The sequence below is a fragment of the Canis lupus genome, chromosome 38 (genome assembly GCF_048164855.1).
Source record: "Canis lupus baileyi chromosome 38, mCanLup2.hap1, whole genome shotgun sequence".
In the NCBI taxonomy this organism is placed as follows: domain Eukaryota; kingdom Metazoa; phylum Chordata; class Mammalia; order Carnivora; family Canidae; genus Canis; species Canis lupus.
Genome location: NC_132875.1, coordinates 27,228,796 through 27,248,130, shown reverse-complemented (window position 1 = coordinate 27,248,130; position 19,335 = coordinate 27,228,796).

Sequence of the window (19,335 nt, the reverse complement as noted above, 5' to 3'; positions counted from 1 at the left end):
GACATGAATCACCAGGTATGGGTGAGGCCCAGGTGGCAACCCCACTCACCAGGTCAAGGTGAGGCCAACCAGCAGGCCAGAGTCACCAGATGCAGGTGAGGCCCTTGTGGGTACCGGACTCACCAGGTAAATGTGAGTCTACAAGAACACCACAGTCACCAGGTCCAGGTGTGATTCATTTGTGAACGAGAGTCACCAGGTCCAGGTGAGACCCAGGTGGGGACCACAGTCACCAGGTCCTGATTGAGGCCTATGTGGGGGGACCAGAGTCATCAGGACCAGTTGAGGCCAAAGTGCGGAGCAAAGTTATCATGTCCAGGTGAGGCCCAGGTGGGGAACAGAGTAATCATGTCCCATTGATGCCAGGTGGGAAAAGAGTCACAAGTTCCAGACGAGGCCTAAGTGAGGAGTAGATTCACCAGGTCCTGTTGAGGCCCAGTTGAGGACCAGTGTCCACAGCTCTGGGTGAGTCCCAGAGGGGGACCACAGTCACCAGGTTCTGGTGATATCCACGTGGGGACCAGAGTCACCACGTCAGGGTCAGGCCCAGAGGGGGACCAGAATCACTAGGTCCACTTGAGGCCCCGATGTGGAACTGAGAAACCAGGTCCCATGATGCCCATATGAGGACCTGAGTCACGAGGTCCAGGTGATGTCCCTGTGGGAACCAGTCACCTCGTACCGGTGAGGTCCAGGTGGGACGACAGTCACCACGTCCAGGTGAGGACCAGGTATATAAGAGAGTATCCAGGCCCCAATGATGCCCAGTTAAGGACCAGAGTCAACAGGTCCAGGAGAGGCACAAATATGCATCAGAGTCATTGTGTTCCAGGTGAGGCCTGATGGAGACCACAGGAACCAGGTCCAGGAGAGCCCCATATGGGAACCAGAGCAACCAGATCCAGGTGAAGTCCAGGTTGGACCACTGTCACAAGGTCCAGGTGAGGCGCAGGTGACAACAGGATTCACCAAGTCCAGGTGAGGCCCAGGTGTCGACCACTCACCATAAAGAAGTGAGGACAAGCTAAGGACCAGATTCACCAGGCCCATATGATACCCAAGGGGTGTCCAGAGTCACCAGGTAAGGGTGAGGCCCAAAGCGGAACCAGTAACTAGTTTAGTTTGAGGCCCAGAATGGGACCAGAGGTCCCTGGTCAAAGTGAGGCCCAGGTGTGGAATATAGTTTACAGGTCCCAGTGATGCCTGGGTGAGGACCAGAGTCACTAGGGCCATGCAGGCCCAGATGGGGAACAGAATCACTAGGTCCTGGTGAGGCATAGATAAGACCACAGTCACCAGTATCAGGTGAGCCCCTTGTGGGAACCAGAGCCACTCTATTCAGCTGAGTACAAGGTCCATGTGAGGCCCACGTGAGGACCAGATTCATCAGGTCGAATTGAGGCATAGCTGGGGACAAGTGTCACCAGGTCTGGGTGCGGCCTAGGTGGGGCAAGATTCAGCAGTTCTGAGTTAGGTCAAAATGGGGACGAGAGACACCAGGTCCAGGTGAGGCCAAACTGAGTACCAGAGTCACCAGATCCAGGTGAGGTCCATGTTGGAAAGAGAGTCACCAGGTCCAGGAGAGGTCCAGGTGGGGACGAGAGTCACCAGATCTAGTTGAAGCCCAGGTGGGGACCAGTCTCCAGATCGAGGTGAAGCCCAGGTGGGGACCAGAGTCACTAGGTCCAGATGAGGCCCAGGTGAGGACCAGAGTTACCAGGTACATGTGAGGCCCCGGTGGGGATCAGAGGCAACAGGTCCATGTGAGGCCGGCTTGGGGACCATGGTCAACAGGTCTACTTGAGGCCCCGGTGTGGAACACTGTAACCAGGTCCAGGTGGGTCCCCGGTATTGACAAGGGTCACCACGTCCAGGTGAGGCCCAAGTTGGGACCAGGATCACCAGGTCCAGGGGAGGCCCTTGAAAGAACCACAGTCAACAGTTCGAGTTCAGGCGCAGGTGGCAACCAGGGTCAGCAGGTCCAAGTCAGGCCAAAGTGAGGTTCACAGTCACTAGGGCACGGTGAGACCCAGACAGGGACCAGAGTCTCCTGGTCCAGGTGAGGTCCAGATGTGGAACACAGTCTCTGGTTCCCAATTTTGCGAGTTGAGGACCATGGTCAACAGGGCCAGGTGAGGCCAAGATGGGGACTGGAGTCCCCAAATCCAGGTGAAGCCAAGGTGGGGACCACAGTCACCAACTCCAGGTTTGTCTCAGGTGCAGACCAGAATCACCAGGTCCAGGTGAGGTGCAGGTGGCAACCACACTTACCTGGTCCCGGTGAGGCCCTGGTGGGGACCATAGTCACGAGGTACATGAGAAGCTAGAAACACTGCAGCCACCAAGTCCACATGATTCCATGTGGGAACGAGAATCAGCAGTGACAGGTGAGGCCCAGGTGGGGATACGACTGACCATGTCCACGTGAGACCCAGGTGGGAACCAGTGTCACCATGTGCAGGAGTGGCCCATGTGAAGACCAGAGTTAAGAGGTCCTGCTGGGTCACTGTTAGTGTACAGTGTAACCATATCCTGATGCTACCCAGGTGGGTACCAGAGACACCAGGTCCTGGTGAGGCCCAGGTGGGACCAGAGACATTAAGTCCAGGTGAGGTCTCGATGGGAACCACAGTCACCAGGTCAGGTGAGGCCATGCTTAGGATCAGAGTCACCAGTTACAGGTGTGGCCCAGGTGGAGCCAGAGTCACGTGGTACAGAAGAGGCCAAATTCCGGACCAGAGTTACCAGGATCAGGTCAGTCCCACTGGGGAATAGAGTAACCATGTCCCGATGATGCCCAGGTAGAAACAGAGTCACCAGGTCCAGATGGGGCGCAGGTGGGCAGCATGATCACTAGGTCCCAGTGAGGCCCAGTTGAGGACCATAGACACCAGATATGGTTGACGCCTAGAGGGGTACAAGAAACACCTGGTCCAGGTGACATCCAGATGAGGACCAGAGTCACCAGGTCTGGATGAGGCCCAGAATGGTTCCAGAGTCATCATGTCCAGGTGAGTCCCCAGGTACCAATGATGCCCAGGTGAGGACTACAGTCACCAGGTCTGGGTGACCCGCAGATAGGATCAGAGTCACCAGTTCCAGGTGAGGCCAAGAAAGAGTCCACAGCAATGAGGTCCTGGTGGTGAACAAAGTCCCGAGGACTGGGTGAGGCCCAGATGGGGACCAGATTCACCAGGTCCAGGTGAGGCCCAGGTGTTGACCAGAGTCCCTGGGTCTGGGACAGGACCAGGTAAGGACCAGATTCACCAAGTCCAAGAGGCCCACGAGGGGAATTGAGTCACCAGCTATGTGTGAGGCCCAGGTGGCAACTCCACTCACCAGGTCAAGGTGAGGCCAACCGGCAGGCCAGAGTCACCAGATACAGGTGAGGCCCTAGTCGGGACCAGTGTCACCAGGTAAATGTGAGTCTACAAGAACACCACAGTCACCAGGTCCAGGTGTGGTTCATATGGGAACGAGAGTCACCACGTTCAGGTGAGACCCAGGTGGGGACCACAGTCACCAGGTCCAGATTGAGGCCTAGGTGGGGTGAACAGAGTCATCAGGAAGAGTTGAGGCCAAAGTGTGGAGCAAAGTTATCATGTCCATGTGAGGCCCAGATGGGAAGAGTAACCATGTCCCATTGATGCCAGGTGGGAAAAGAGTCACAAGGTCCAGACGAGGCCTAAGTGAGGAGTAGATTCACCAGGTCCTTTTGAGGCCCACCTGAGGACCAGTGTCCCCAGCTCCGGGAGAGTCCCAGAGGGGGACCAGTGTCACCCGGTTCTGGTGATATCCAGCTGGGGACCAGAGTCACCACGTCAGGGTGAGGCCCAGAGGGGGACGAGAATCACTAGGACCAGGTGAGGCCCCGATGTGGAACTGTGAAACCAGGTCCCATGATGCCCATATGAGGACCTGAGTCACCAGGTCCAGGTGAGGTCCCTGTGGGAACCAGTCACCTCGTCCAGTTGAGGCCCAGGTGGGACCACAGTCACCAGGTCCAGGTGAGGCCCAGGTATATAAGAGAGTATCCAGGTCCCAGTGATTCCCATGTAGAACCAGAGTCACCAGGTCCAGATGAGGCGCAGGTGGGGAGCATGATCACTAGGTCCCCGTGAGGCCCAGTTCAGGACCAGAGTCACCAGGTCAAGTTGAGTCCTAGAGGGATACCAGATTCACCTAGTCTAGGTGACATCCGAATGGGGACAAGAGTCATCATGTCAGGGTGAGGCCCAGAGTAGATCCAGAGTCATCATGTCCAGGTGAGGCTCAGGTGTGGAACAGAGTATCCAGGTCCTAATGGTCCATAGGTGAGGACCAGAGTCACCAGATCTGGGTGAGGCCCAGTTAGGATAAGAGTCACCAGTTCCAGGTGAGGCCAAGAAGGAGTCCACAGCAATCAGGTCCATGTGGGTTGACAAAGTCACCAGGACTGTATGAGGACCAGATGGGGACCAGATTAACCAGGTTCAAGTGATTCCCAGGTGGTGACCCGAGTTAGGAGTTCCGGGTGAGGACCAGGTAAGGACCAGATTCACCACGTCCAAGTGAGGCCCACGTGGGGACCTGTGTCACCAGATATGGGTGAGCCCCAGGTGGCAACCCCACTCACTAGGTCCAGGTGAGGCCAACCTGGAAGCCACGCAGAGGAACCGTTTCCCGATGATGCCCAGGTAGGGACCAGAGTTACCAGGTCCAGCTGAGGCCAACCTACAGGCCATGCAGTGGATCCATGTCCCGATGATGCCCAGGTAGGGACCAGAGTCACCAGGTCCAAATGAGGCCCAGATGGAGCATATTCAATAGGTCCAGGTGAGGCCCAGTTGAGGACCAGAGTCACCAGAACTGGTTGAGGCCGAGAGGGGTACCAGAATCACCTGGTCCAGGTGACATCCAGATGGAGACCAGAGTCACCAGGTCAGGGTTAGGCCCAGAGTGGTTCGAGAGTCCAGAGCCTCATGTCCAGGTGAGGCTCAGGTGTGGAACAGAGTCAGCAGGTACCAATGATGCCCAGGTGTGGACCAGAATCACCAGGTCTGGGTGACAAGCAGATAGGATCAGAGTCACCAGGTCCAGGTGAGGCCATGAAAGAGTCCACAGCAATCAGGTCAAGGTGGGGAACAAAGTCACCAGGACTGAGTGAGGCCCAGATGGGGACTGGAATCACCAGGTCCAGGTGAGGCCTACATGGTGACCAGAGTACCCGGGTCTGGGAGAGGAGAAGGTAAGGACCAGATTCACCAGGTCCAAGAGGCACAGGTGGAGACGTGAGTCACCAAGTATGGGTGAGACCCAAGTGGCATCCCCACTAACCAGGTCCATGTGAGGCCAACCTGCAGGCCAAGTCACCCGATTCACGTGAGGCCCTAGTGGGGACTGGAGTCACCAGTTAAAAGTGATTCTACAAGAACAACCCAGTCACCAGGACCTGGTGTGGTTCATGTGGGAACGAGAGTCACCAGGTCCAGGTGAGACCCAGGTGGGGACCACAGTCACCAGGTCCAGATTGAGGCCTAGGTCGGGGGACCAGAGTCATCAGGACCAGTTGAGGCCAAAGTGTGGAGCAAAGTTATCATGTCCAGGTGAGGCACAGGTGGGAAGAGTAACCATGTCCCATTGATGCCAGGTGGGAAAAGAGTCACAAGGTCCAGACGAGGCCTTAGTGAGGAGTAGATTCACCAGGTCCTGTTGAGGCCTAGTTGAGGACCAGTGTCCCCAGCTCCGGGTGACTCCCAGAGGGTGACCAGTGTCACCCGGTTCTGGTGACATCCAGGTGGGGACCAGAGTCACCATATCAGGGTGAGGCACAGAGAGGGACGAGAATCACTAGGTACAGATGAGACCCCGATGTGGAACTGAGAACCCTGGTCCCATGATGCCCATATGATGACCTGAGTCACCAGGTCCAGGTGAGGTCCCTGTGGGAACCAGTCACCTCGTCCAGGAGAGGCCCAGGTGGGACCACAGTCACCAGGGCCAGGTGAGGCCCAGGTATATAGAGAGTATCCAGGTCCCAGTGATGCCCAGGTAAGGACCAGAGTCAACAGGTCCAGGAGAGGACCATATATGGATCAGAGTCATTGTGTTCCAGGTGAGGCCAGATGGAGACCACAGGAACCAGGTCCAGGAGAGCCCCATATGGGAACCAGAGCCAACAGATCCGGGTGAGGTCCAGTTGGGACCACAGTCACAAGGTCCAGGTGAGGCGCAGGTGGCAACAGGATTCACCAACTCCAGGTGAGGCCCAGGTGGCCACCAGTCACCAGATCCAGATGCGGACCAGCTAAGGACCAGATTCACCAGGCCCAAGTGAAGCCCAAGGCGTGACCAGAGTCACCAGGTAAGGGTGAGTCCCAGAGGGGAACCAGAGTAACCAGTTTAGTTTGAGGCCCAGAATAGGACCAGAGGTCCCTGGACAAAGTGAGGCCCAGATGAGGAATAGAGTATCCAGGTCCCAATGATGCCTGGGTGAGGACCAGAGTCACTAGGGCCATGCAGGCCCAGATGGGGAACAGAATCACTAGGTCCTGGTGAGGCATAGAATAAGACCACAATCACCAGTATCAGGTGTGCCCCTTGTGGGAACTAGAGCCACTCTATCCAGCTGAGTCCCAGGACCATGTGAGGCCCACGTCAAGACCAGATTCATCAGGTTGAATTGAGGCATAGCTGGGGACAAGAGTCACCAGGTCTGTGTGCGGCCTAGGTGGGGCAAGATTCAGCAGTTCTGAGTTAGGTCAAAGTGGTGACGAGAGACACCAGTCCAAGTGAGGCCAAACTGAGGACCAGAGTCACCAGATCCAGGTGAGGTCCATGTTGGAAAGAGAGTCACCAGGTCCAGGAGAGGTCCAGGTGGGGACCAGAGTCACCAGATCCAGGTGAGGTACAGGTGGGGACCAGAGTCACCAGATCCAGGTGAAGCCCAGGTGGGGACCAGAGTCACTAGGTCCTGATTAGACCCAGGTGAGGATCAGAGTTACCAGATACACGTGAGCCCCCGGCGGGGATCAGAGCCAAAAGGTCCACGTGAGGCCGGCTTGGGGACCCTCGTCAACAGGTCTACCTGAGGCCCAGGTGTGGAACAAAGTAATCATGTCCAGGTGAGTCCCCGGTGGTGACAAGAGTCACCACGTCCAGTTGAGGACCAATTGGGGACCAGGATCACCAGGTACAGGGGAGGCCCTTGAGAGAACCAGAGTCAACAGTTTGAGGTCAGGCGCAGGTGGCAACCAGGGTCAGCAGGTCCAAGTCAGGCCAAAGTGGGGTTCACAGTCACTAGGGCCCAGTGAGACCCAGAGGGGGACCAGAGTCACCTGGTCCAGGTGAGATCCAGTTGTGGAATACAGTCACCGGGTCCCAATTCTGCACACTTGAGGACCATGGTCAACAGGGCCAGGTGAGGCCAAGATGGGGACCGGAGTCCCCAAATTCAGGTGAAGCCCAGGTGGGGACCACAGTCACCAGATCCAGGGTAGTCTCAGGTGGAGACCAGAATCACCAGGTCCTGGTGAGTTGCAGGTGGCAACCACACTCACCAAGTCCCGGTGAGGCCCTGGTGGGGACCAGAGTCACGAGGTACATGAGAAGCTAGTAACACTGCAACCACCAGGTCCACATGATGTCCATGTGGGAACGAGAATTACAAGTTACAGGTGAGGAGCAGGTGGGGATATGAGTCACCATGTCCAGGTGAGACCCTGGTGGGAACCAGTGTCTCCATGTCCAAGTGTGGACCAGGTGAAGACGAGAGTTAATAGGTCCGGCCGCGTCACTGTTGGTGAACAGTGTAACCATATCCTGATGCTACTCAGGTGGGTACCAGATACAAGTCCTGGTGAGTCCCAGTTGGGACCAGAGACATGAGGTCCAGGTGAGGTACCGATGGAAACCACAGTCACCAGGTGAGGTGAGGCCATGCTTAGGATCAGAGTCACCACTTACAGGTGAAGTCCAGGAGGAGCCAGAGTCACATGGCACAGAAGAGGCCAAAGTCAGGACCAGAGTTACCACGATCAGGTCAGTCCCACTGGGAATAGAGTAACCACGTCCCCATAATGCCCAGTTAGAACCACAGTTACCAGGTCCAGGTGTGGCCAACCTAAAGGCCATGCAGTGGAACCTTGTCCCGATGATGCCCAGGTAGGGAAGAGAGTCACCAGGTCCAAATGAGGCCCAGATGGAGCATATTCACTAGGTCCAGACGAGGCCCAGCTGAGAACCACAGACACCAGATATGGTTTAGACCTAGAGGGGTACCAGAATCACCTGGTCCAGGAGACATCCAGATGGGGACCAGAGTATCCATGCCTGAGTCACGCGCAGAGAGGATAAGAGTCACCAGTTCCAGGTGAGGCCAAGAAAGAGTCCAAAGCAATCAGGTCCTGGTGGGGAACAAACTCACCAGGACTGGTTGAGGCCCAGATGGGGTAGAGATTCACCAGGTCCAGGTGAGGCCCAGGAGGTGACCAGAATCCCCGGGTCGGGGAGTGGACCATGTAAGGACCAGATTCACCAGGTCCAAGAGAACCACGTGGGTTCCTGAGTCATCAGGTATGGGTGAAGCTCAGGTGGCAACCCCACTCACCAGGTCCAGGTGAGGCCAACCTGCAAGCCAGAGTCACCAATCCAGGTGAGGCCCTAGTAGGGTCCGGTGTCACCAGGTAAATGTGAGTCTACAAGAAAACAACAGTCACCAGGTCCAGGTGTGTTTCATGTGGGAACGAGAGTCACCAGGTCCAGGGGAGACCCAGGTGGGGACCACAGTCACCAGGTCCAGATTGAGGCCTCGGTGGGGGGACGAGAGTCATCAGGAGCAGTTGAGGCCAAAGTGTGGAGCAAAGTTATCATGTCGAGGTGAAACCCAGGTGGGGAAGAGAGTAACCAAGTCCCATTGATGCCAGGTGGGAAAAGAGTCACAAGGTCCAAACGAGGCCTAAGTGAGGAGTAGATTCACCAGGTCCTGTTGAGGCCCAGTTGAGTGCCAGTGTCCCAGCTCCGGGTGAGTCCCAGAGGGGGACCAGAGTTACCCGGTTCTGGTGATATCCAGGTGGGGACCAGAGTCACCACGTCAGAGTGAGGCCCAGAGTGGGACGAGAATCACTAGGTCCAGGGCAGGCCCCGATGGGGAACTGAGAAACCAGGTCCCATAATGTCCATATGAGGACCTGAGTCACCAGATCCAGGTGAGGTCCCTGTGGGAACCAGTCACCTCATGCAGGTGAGGCCCAGGTGGGACCACAGTCACCAGGTCCAGGTGAGGTCCAGGTATATAAGAGTGTTCCCAGGTCCCAATGATGCCCAGGTAAGTACCAGAGTCAACAGGTCCAGCAGAGGGCAAATATGGAACAGAGTCATTGTGTTCTAGGTGAGGCCAGGTGGAGACCACAGGAACCAGGTCCAGGAGTGCCCCATATGGGAACCAGAGCCACCAGATCCAGGTGATGTCTTGGTGGGACCACAGTCACTAGGTCCAGAAGAGGCGCAGGTGGCAACAGGTTTCACCAAATCCAGGTGAGGCCCAGGTAGCGACCGGTCACCAGATCCAGGTGCGGAACAGCTAAGGACCAGATTCACCAGGCCCAAGTGAAAACCAAGGGGTGACCAGAGTCACCAGGTAGGGGTGACGCCCAGAGGGGGAACCAGAATAACCAGTTTAGTTTGAGGCCCAGAATGGGACCCTAGGTCCCTGGTGAAAGTGAGGCGCAGATGTGGAATAGAGTATCCAGATCCCAATGATGCTGGGTGAGGAAAAGATTTACTAGGGCCATGCAGGCCCAGATGGGGAACAGAATCACTAGGTCCTGGTGAGGCATAGAATAAGACCACAGTCAGCAGTATCAGGTGAGCCCCTTGTGGGAACCAGAGCCACTCTATCAAGCTGAGTCCCAGGTCCATGGAGGCCCACGTGAGGACCAGATTCATCAGGTCGAATTGAGGCATAGCTGGGGACAAGAGTCACCAGGTCTGTGTGCGGCCTAGGTGGGGCAAGATCAGCAGTTCTGAGTTAGGTCAAAGTGGGGACGAGAGACACCAGGTCCAGGTGAGGCCAAACTGAGGACCATAGTCACCAGATCCAAGTGAGGTCCATGTTGGAAAGTGAGTCACCAGGTCCAGGAGAGGTTCAGGTATGGACCAGAGTCACCAGTTCCAGGTGAAATCCAGGTGGGGACCAGAGTCAACAGATCCAGTTGAAGCCCAGGTGGGGACCAGAGTCACTAGGTCCAGATGAGGCCCAGGTGAGGACCAGAGTCACCAGATCTGAGAGAGGCCCAGTTGGGATCAGAGTTACCACTTCCAGGTAAGGCCAAGAAGGTGTCAAGAGCAATCAGGTCCACGTGGGGAACAAAGTCACCAGGTTAGGTGATGCCCAGGTGGTGACCAGATTTACCAGTTCCGGGTGAGGACTAGGTAAGGACCACATTCACCAGGTCCAAGGGAGGCCCACGTGGGGACCTGTGTCACCAGGCATGGGTAAGATCCAGGTGAGAACCCCACTCACCAGGTCAAGATGTCCCGATGTTGCCCAGGTAGGGACCAGAGTTACCAGGTCCAGGTGAGGCAAACCAGCAGGTCATGCAGTGGAACCATTTCCAGATGATGCCCAGTGAGTGACCAGAGTCACCAGGTCCAAATGAGGCCCAGATGGAGCATATTCACTAGGTCCAGGTGAGGCCCACTTGAGGACAAGAGTCACCAGATCTGGTTGAGGCCTAGAGGGGTTCCAGAATCACCTGGTCCAGGTGACATCCAGAAGGGGACCAGATCACCAGGTCAGGGTGAGGCCCAGAGAGGTCCCAGAGACATCATGTCCAGGTGAGGCTCAGGTGTGGAACAGAGTCACCAGGTACCAATGATGCCCAGGTGAGGACGAGAGTCACCAGGTCTGGGTGACGCACAGATCGGATCAGAGTCACCAGTTCAAGGTGAGGGCAAGAAAGAGTCCAGAGCAATCAGGTCCAGTTGGGGAACATAGTCACCAGGACTGGGTTAGGCCCAGATGGGGACCAGATTCACCAGGTCCAGGTGAGGCCCATGTTGTGACCAGATTCCCTGGGTCTGGGAGAAGTCCAGGTAAGGGCCAGATTCACCAGGTCCAAGAGGCCCATGTGGGGACATGAGTCACCAGGTATGGGTGAGGCCCAGGTGGCATCCCACTAATCAAGTCCAGGTGAGGCCAACCTGCAGGCCAGAGTCACCAGGCCCAGGGGAGGCCCAAGGGGTGACCAGAGTCACCAGGTAAGGGTGAGGTTAAGAGGGGGAACCAGAGTAACCAGTTTAGTTTGAGGCCCAGAATGGGACCAGCGGTTCCTGGTAAAAGTGAGGCCCAGGTGTGGAATAGAGTATCCAGGTCCCAATGATGCCTGAGTGAGGACCAGAGTCACTAAGGCCATGCAGGCCCAGATGGGGAACAGAATCACTAGGTTCTGGTGAGGCATAGAATAAGACCACATTCAGCAGTATCAGGTGAGTCCCTAGTGGGAACCAGAGCCACTCTTTCCAGCTGAGTCCCAGGTGAATGTGAGGTCCACGTGAGGACCAGATTCATCAGGTCGAATTGAGGAATAGCTAGGGACTAGAGTCACCAGGTCTGGGTGCGTAATAGGTGGGGCAAGATTCAGCAGTTCTGAGTTAGGTCAAAGTGGGCAAGAGAGACACCAAGTCCAGGAGAGGTCCAGATTGGGACCAGAGTCACCAGATCCAGGTGAAGTCCAGATGGGGACCAGAGTCTCCAGATCCAGGTGAAGCCCAGGTGGGGACCAGAGTCTCTAGGTCCAGATGAGGCCCAGGTGAGGACCAGAGTTACAAGGTACACGTGTGGCCTCGGTGGGGATCAGAGGCAACAGGTCCTTGTGAGGCCGGCTAGGGGACCATGGTCAACAGGTCTACTTGAGGCCCAGGTGTGGAACACAGTAAGCAGGTCCAGGTGAGTCCCCATGGTGACAAGAGTCACCACGTCCAGGTGAGGCCCAGGTTCGGACCAGGATCACCAGGTACAGGGGAGGCCCTTGAAAGATCCAGAGTCAACAGTTCGAGTTCAGGCGCAGGTTTCAACCAGGGCCAGCAGGTCTAAGTCAGGGGAAAGTGGGGTTCACAGTCACTAGGGAATGGTGAGACCCAGAGGGGCAACAGAGTCACGTGGTCCAGGTGAGGTCCAGTTGTGGAACACAGTCACCGCGTCCCAATTTTGCCCAGTTGAGGACCATGGTCAACAGGGCCTGGTGAGCCTCACATGGGGACGAGAGTCCCCAAATCCAGGTGAAACCCAGGTGGGGACCACAGTCACCAGATCCAGGGTACTCTCAGGTGCAGAGCAGAATCACCAGGTCCAGGTGAGGTGCAGGTGGCAACCACACTCACCAGGTCCCGGTGAGGCCCTGGTGGGGACCAGTGTCACAAGGTACATGACCAACTAGAAACACCGCAGCCACCAGGTCCACATGATGTCCATGTGGGTACGAGAATCAACAGTTATAGGTTAGGACCAGGTGGGTATCTGACTCACCATTTCCAGGTGAGACCCAGGTGGGAACGATTGTCACCATGTCCAGGTGTGGCCCAGGTGAAGACCAGAGTTAATAGGTCCGGCTGGGTCACTGTTAGTGAACAGTGTAACCATATCCTGATGCTACCCAGGTGTGTACCAGAGACACAAGGTCCTGGTGAGGCCCAGGTGGGACCAGAGACATGAAGTCCAGGTGAGTTCCCTATGGGAACCACAGTCACCAGGTCAGGAGAGGCCATGCTTTGGATCAGAGTCACTAGTTACAGGTGAGGCCCAGGTGGAGCCAGAGTCACCTGGTACAGAAGAGGCCAAAGTCAGGACCAGAGTTACCAGGATCAGGTCAGTCCCAGTGAGAAACAGAGTAACCATGTCCCGATGATGCCCAGGTAGACCCAGCGTCACCAGGTACAGATGAGGCGCAGGTGGGGAGCATATTCACTAGGTCTCGGTGACACCCAGTTGAGGACCAGTGTCACCAGGTCTATTTGAGCCCTAGAGGCGTACCAGATTCACCTAGTCTAGGTGACATCCAGATGGGGACCAGAGTCACCATGTCAGGGTGAGGCCCAGAGGGGATCCAGAGTCATCATGTCCAGGTGAGGCTCAGGTGTGGAACAGAGTATCCAGGTCATAATGGTCCACAGGTGAGGACCAGAGTCACCAGATCTGGGTGAGGCCCAGTTTGGATCAGAGTCACCAGTTCCAGTTGAGTCCAAGAAGGAGTCCACAGCAATCAGATCCAGAGGGGAACAAAGTCACCAGGACTGGGTGAGGCCCAGATGGGGACCAGATTCACCAGGTCCATGTGATTCCCATGTGGTGATCAGGGTTACCAGGTGCGGGTGAGGACCAGGTAAGGACGAGATTCACCAGGTCATACTGGGCCCACGGGGACCTGTGTCACCATGTATGGGTGAGGCCCAGGTGCCAACCCCACTCACCAGGTCCAGGTGAGGCCAACCCGCAGGCCATGTAGAGGAACCATGTCCCGATGATGCCCAGGTAGGGACCAGAGTTACCAGGTCCAGGTGAGGCCAACCTGAAGGCCATGCAGCTGAACCATGTCCCGATGATGCCCAGGAAGTGACCAGAGTCACCAGATCCAAATGAGGCCCAGTTGGAGCATATTCACTAGGTCCAGGTGAGGCCCAGTTGAGGTCCAGAGTCACCAGATCTGGTTGAGTATTAGAGGGGTACAAGAATCACCTGGTCCAGTTGACATCCAGATGGGGACAAGAGTCACCAGGTCAGGGTGAGGCCCAGAGAGGTTCCAGAGTCATCATGTCCAGGTGAGGCTCAGGTGTGGAACAGAGTCACCAGGTACCAATGAAGCCCAGGTGAGGACCAGAGTCACAAGGTCTTGGTGACGCTCAGATAGGATCAGAGTCACCAGTTCCAGGTGAGGCCAAGAGAGAGTCCACAGCAATCAGGTCCAGGTGGGGAACAAAGCCACTAGGACTGGGTGAGGCCCAGATGGGGACCAGATTCACCAGGTCCAGGTGAGGCGAAGTGGTGACCAGAGTCCCCGGGTCTGGGAGAGGACCAGGTAAGGACGAGATTCACCAGGTCCAAGAGGCCCACGTGTGAAACTGAGTCACCAGGTATGGGTGAGGCCCAGGTGGCAACCCCACTCACCAAGTCCAGGTGAGGCCAACTTGCAGGCCAGAGTCACCAGATCCAGGTGAGGCCCTAGTGGGGACCGGAGTCACCAGGTAAATGTGAGTCTACAAGAAAACCACATTCACCAGGTCAAGGTGTGGTTCATGTGGGAACGAGAGTCACCAGGTCCAGGTGAGACCCAGGTGGGGACCATAGTCACCAGGTCCAGATTGAGGCCTAGGTGGGGGGAACAAATTGATCAGGACAAGTTGAGGCCAAAGTGTGGAGCAAAGTTATCATGTCCAGGTGATGTCTAGGTGGGGAACAGAGTAACCATGTCCCATTGATGCCAGGTGGGAAAAGAGTCACAAGGTACAGATGAGGCCTAAGTGAGGACTAGATTCACCAGGTCCTGTTGAGGCCCAGTTGAGCACCAGTGTCCCCAGCTCCGGGTGAGTCCCAGAGGGGGACCGGAGTCACCCGGTTCTGGTGATCTCCAGGTGGGGATAAGACTCACCACGTCAGCGTGAGGCCCAGAGGGGGACGAGAATCACTAGTTTTAGGTGAGGCCCCGATGTGGAACTGAGAAAAAAGGTCCCATAATGCCCAAATGAGGACCTGAGTCACCAGGTACAGGTGAGGCCAAACTGAGGACCAGAGTCACCAGATCCAGGTGAAGCCAAGGTGGGGACCAGAATCACTAGGTCCAGATGAGCCCAAGTGAGGACCAGTTTACCAGGTACACGTGAAGCCCCGGTGGGAATCAGAGGCAACAGGTCCATATGAGGCCGGCTTCGGTACCATGGTCAACAGGTCTAATTGAGGCCCAGGTGTGGAACACAGTAACCAGGTCCAGGTGAGTCCCCGGTGGTGACAAGGGTCACCACGTCCAGGTGAGTCACAGGGGGGGACCAGGACCACCATGTACAGGGGAAGCCCTTGAATGAACCAGTGAACAGTTCGAGGTCAGGCGCAGGTGTCAACCAGGGTCAGCAGGTCCAAGTCAGGCCAAAGTGGGGTTCACAGTCACTAGGGCACGGTGAGACTCAGAGGGGGACTAGAGTCACCTGGTCCAAGTGAGGTCCAGGGGTGGAACACAGTCACCGGGTCCCAATTTTGACAGTTGAGGACCATGGTTGACAAGGCCAGGTGAGGCCCAGATTGGGGATCTTCAATCTGGATCAGAGTCACCAGTTCCAGTTGAGGCTAAGAAGAAGTCCACAGCAATCAGTTCCAGATTGACGCCTAGGTCGGGTGACCAGAGTCATCAGGACCAGTTGAGGCCAAAGTGTGGAGCAAAGTTCTCATGTCCAGGTGAGGCCCAGGTGGGGAACAGACTAATCATGTTCCATTGATGCCAGGTGGGAAAAGAGTCACAAGGTCCAGACGAGGCCTAAGTGAGGAGTAGATTCACCAGGTCGTGTTGAGGCCCAGTTGAGGACCAGTGTCCCCAGCTCCGGGTGAGTCCTAGAGGGGGACCAGCGTCACCCGGTTCTGGTGATATCCAGGTGGGGACCAGAGTCACCACGTCAGGGTTAGGACCATAATGGGACGAGAATCACTAGGTCCAGGTGAGGCCCCGATGTGGAACTGAGAAACCAGGTCCCATGATGTCCATATGAGGACCTGAGTCACCAGGTCCAGGTGAGGTCCCTGTGGGAACCAGTCACTTCGTCCAGGTGAGGCCCAGGTGGGCCACAGTCACCAGGTCAAGGTTTGGACCAGGTATTTAAGAGAGTATCCAGGTCCCAATGATGCCCAGGTAAGGACCAGAGTCAACAGGTCCAGGAGAGGCCCAAATATAGATCACAATCATTGTGTTCCAGGTGAGGCCAGATGGAGACCACAGGAACCAGGTCCAGGAGAGCCCCATGTGGGAACCAGAGCCACCAGATCCAATTGAGGTCCAGGTGGGACCACAGTCACAAGGTCCAGGTGAGGCGCAGGTGGCAAGAGGATTCACCAAGTACACGTGGGGTCCAGGTGACGACCAGTCAGCAGATCCAGGTGCGGACCAGCTAAGGACAAGATTCACCAGGCCCAAGTGAAACCCAAGGGGTGACCAGAGTCACCAGGTAAGGGTGAGGACCAGAGCGGGAACCAGAGTAACCAGTTTAGTTTAAGGACCAGAATGGGACCAGAGGTCCCTGGACAAAGTGAGGCCCAGTTGTAGAATAGAGTATCCAGGTACCAATGATGACTGGGTGAGGAACAGAGTCACTAGGGCCATGGAGTCCCAGATGGGGAACAGAATCACTAGGTCCTGGTGAGGCATAGAATAAGACCACAGTCAACAGTATCAGGTGAGCCCCATGTGGGAACCAAAGACACTCTATCCAGGTGAGTCCCAGGTCCATGTGAGGCCCACGTGAGGACCAGATTCATCAGGTCGAATTGAGGCATAGCTGGGGACAAGAGTCACCAGGTGTGGTTGCGGCCTACGTGGGGCAAGATTCAGCAGTTCTGAGTTAGGTCAAAGTGGGGACAAGAGACACCAGGTCCAGGTGAGGCCAAACTGAGGACCAGAGTCACCAGATCCAGGTGAGCTCCATGTTGGAAAGAGAGTCACCAGGTCCAGGAGAGGTCCAGCTGGGGACCAGAGTCACCAGATTCATGTGAATTCCATGTGGGGACCAGAGTCACCAGATCCAGGTGAAGCCCAGGTAGGGACCAGAGTCACTAGGTCCAGATGAAGCCTAGGTGAGGGCCAGAGTTACCAGGTACACGTGAGGCCCTGGTGGGGATCAGAGGCAACAGGTCCATGTGAGGCCTGCTTGGGGACCATGGTCAACAGGTCTACCTGAGGCCCAGGTGAAACACAGTAACCAGGTCCAGGTGAGCTCCGGTGGTGACAAGAGTCACCACGTCCAGGTGAGGCCCAAGTGGGGACCATGATCACCAGGTACAGGGGAGGCCCTTGAAAGAATCAGAGTCAACTGTTCGAGGTCAATCGCTGGTGGCAACCGGGATCAGCAGGTTCATGTCAGGCCAAAGTGTGGTTGACAGTCACTAGGGTATGTTGAGACCCAGAGGGGGACCAGAGTCACCTGGTCCAGGTGAGGTCCAGTTGTGGAACACAGTCTCTGGGTCCCAATTATGCCAAGTTGAGGACCATGTTCAACAGGGCCAGGTGAGGCCCAGATGGGGACTGGAGCCCCAAATTCAGTTGAAGCCCTTGTGGGGACCACAGTCACCAGATCCAGGGTAGTCTCAGGTGGAGACCAGAATCAAGAGGTCCTGGTGAGGTGCAGGTGGCAACCACACTCACCAAGTCCCGGTGAGGCCCTGGTGGGGACCAGAGTCCCGAGGTACATGAGAAGCTAGAAACACTCCAGCCACCAGGTCCACATGATGTCCATGTGGGAACGAGAATTACAAGTTACAGGTGAGGACCAGGTGGGGATCCGAGTCACCATGTCCAGGTGAGACCCTGGTGGGAACCAGTGTCACCATGTCCAAGTGTGGACAAGGTGACGACGAGAGTTAATAGGTCCGGCCGGGTCACTGTTAGTGAACAGTGTAACCATATCCTGATGCTACTCAGGTGGGGACAAGATACAAGGTCCTGGTGAGTCCCATTTGGACCAGAGACATGAGGACCAGGTGAGGTACCGATGGAAACCATAGACACCAGGTCAGGTGAGGCCATGCTTAGGATCAGAGTCACCAGTTACTGGTGAGGCCCAGGTGGAGCCAGAGTCACCTGGTAGAGAAGAGGCCAAAGTCAGGACCAGAGTTACCAGGATCAGGTCAGTCCCAGTGGGGAATAGAGTAACCATGTCTCGATGATGCCCAGGTAGAACCAGTCACCAGGTCCAGATGAGGCGCAGGTTGGGAGCATGTTCACTAGGTACCCGTGAGGCCCAGGTCAGGACCAGAGACACCAGGTCAAGTTGAGGCCTAGAGGGATACCTGATTCACCTAGTCTATGTGACATCCGGATGGGGACCAGAGTCACCAGGTCAGGGTGAGGACCAGAGAGGTTCCAGAGTCATCATGTCCAGGTGAGGCTCAGGTGTGGAACAGAGTATCCAGGTCATAACGGTCCACATGTGAGGACCAGAGTCACCAGATCTCTGTGAGGCCCAGTTAGGATCAGAGTCACCAGATCCAGTTGAGGCCAAGAGGAGTCCACAGCAATCAGGTCCAGGTGGGGAAGAAAGTCAACAAGACTAGGTGAGGCCCAGAGGGGGACCAGATTCACCAGGTCCAGGTGATTCCCAGGTGGTGACCAGGGTTACCAGGTCCGGGTGAGGACCAGGAAAGGACCAGATTCACCAGGTCAAAGTGAGGCCCACGTGGGGACCTGTGTCACCAGGTATGGGTGAGCCCCAGGTGGCAACCCCAATCACTAGGGCCAGGTGAGGCCAACCTGGAGGCCACGCAGAGGAACCCTGTCCCGGTGATGCCCAGGTAGGGACCAGAGTTACAAGGTCCAGCTGAGGCCAACCTGCAGGCCATGCAGTGGATGCATGTCCCGATGATGCCAAGGTAGGAACGAGAGTCACCAAGTCCAACTGATGCCCAGATTAAGCATATTCACTAGGCCCAGGTGAGGCCCAATTGAGGACCAGAGTCACCAGGTCAAGTTGAGGCCTTGAGGGGTACCAGATCCACCTGGTTTGGGTGACATCCAGATGGGGACCAGAGTCCCCATGTCAGGCTGAGGCCCAGAGGGGATCCAGAGTCATCATGTCCAGGTGAGGCTCAGGTGTGGAACAGAGTATCCAGGTCATAATGGTCCACAGGTGAGTACCAGAGTCACCAGATCTGGGTGAGGCCCAGTTAGGATCAGAGTCACAAGTTCCAGGTGAGGACAAGAAGGGGTCCACAGCAATCAGGGCCAGGTGGGTAACAAAGTCAACAGGACTGGGTGAGGCCCAGATGGGGACCAGATTCTCCAGGCCCAGGTGAGGCCCAGGTGGTGATCAGAGTTACCAGTTCCGGGTGAGGACCAGGTAAGGACCAGATTCACCAGGTCGAAGTGAGGCCCACGTGGGGACCTGTGTCACCAGGTATGGGTGAGACCCAGGTGTCAACCCCACTCAACAGGTCCAAGTGTGGCCAACCTGTAGGCAATGCAGAGGAACGGTTTACCGATGATGCCCAGGTAGGAACCAGAGTTACCTGGTCCAGGTGAGGCCAACCTGCCGCCCTTGCAGTGGAACCATGTCCTGATGATGTCCAGGTGGGGACCAGAGTCACCAGATACAGGTGAAGCCCAGGTGGGG